The sequence below is a fragment of the Halictus rubicundus genome, chromosome 11 (genome assembly GCF_050948215.1).
Source record: "Halictus rubicundus isolate RS-2024b chromosome 11, iyHalRubi1_principal, whole genome shotgun sequence".
In the NCBI taxonomy this organism is placed as follows: domain Eukaryota; kingdom Metazoa; phylum Arthropoda; class Insecta; order Hymenoptera; family Halictidae; genus Halictus; species Halictus rubicundus.
Genome location: NC_135159.1, coordinates 14,411,093 through 14,412,128, shown reverse-complemented (window position 1 = coordinate 14,412,128; position 1,036 = coordinate 14,411,093). Strand labels below are relative to the sequence as shown.

At 46.4% G+C, this 1,036-nt stretch overlaps 1 protein-coding gene across 1 annotated transcript in view; it reads right to left on the bottom strand.

The window, feature by feature from the left end:
• The window catches only part of LOC143359218 (uncharacterized), a 79,025-nt gene that overhangs the window by 41,159 nt on the left and 36,830 nt on the right, over positions 1-1,036 (bottom strand). The gene's annotated exons all lie outside the window — the stretch shown is intronic.

Genomic DNA, 1,036 nt, shown 5'->3' with positions numbered 1-1,036 from the left:
TCCGCTTGGTCCGAAATGTTTCGCCCACCACCAGGTGTGTTGGTGCTCTCCCCCACCCCCTCGCCGGACTGGACTCTCTTTGCTACCTGTCCTGGCACAATGCGAACGGTTCTGGCCAGGTCGGCTTTTCTTTGACCCTTACGGGGGCCGATTTCGTAAGCGGTGTGTTTTCACTCGGATGGAATGTGACCGGGGTGTTCTCCCGGCCCGGCGTCCTAACATTCGCCTGTCATCCATTAGTGACTGTCTCATAACCGATACCAACAGCAAATTGCACTTCGGACACTGCTTGCGACAGCCTTTCTATAATTGCTGGCGACTTTCTTCATTGGGAGGCTCGTTTGCCGAGGCGATTAACTCCGAAATATTAACGATCGCTGAGGATTCTCTCAATTCTCGTCATTCCGAAGAAATATTTGTGAGTCTATTCATTAAAGGAATTTATATTAAATTGATAAAGCGAAGATTTAGCAGTAGAATGTAAAAAAAACTTGGAAATAACCGGTACGGGAGACGGTTGTGTAGAATGATGACCTTGAAGACATATCTCGAGGTCACTGGAATCTGTGAGACCACCCATGTTCTTTACCCGTTTCCACTTTTGCTATAAGAAATTTTCCAGATAGCAATCAAGTTTCCTCTGGTTTTTGGTTTTCACAGAAAATATTCTACAAAACTGGAACTTGTATGACTCGTCAGAATTTGTGATAATTTGCATTTGCTGATTTTTTCTTACAATTCTGTGGGCTAAAATTGACTTTCTAGTGATCCAATTTCTAGTTATAGTTCCTGGGACCTACGGTGCGCTTAGAGGAAGTTGTGCCAGCGATTCTGCTGTGTCTGGCTCGTCGCTCCCCCACCTCCGACCCTGCTAAGCACCGCCCACAGCTTCTAAGCACTACCCATCGTTGCTAAGACCCGCTCAACACATTCTAATCCCGCTAGATAGCGTTAGTCACAATGCGACTATCTAATCTGACTCTGGTAGTGATTATCCAGTGGGTTAATTTGCGATTCCCCCACTCTGACCGCTGTC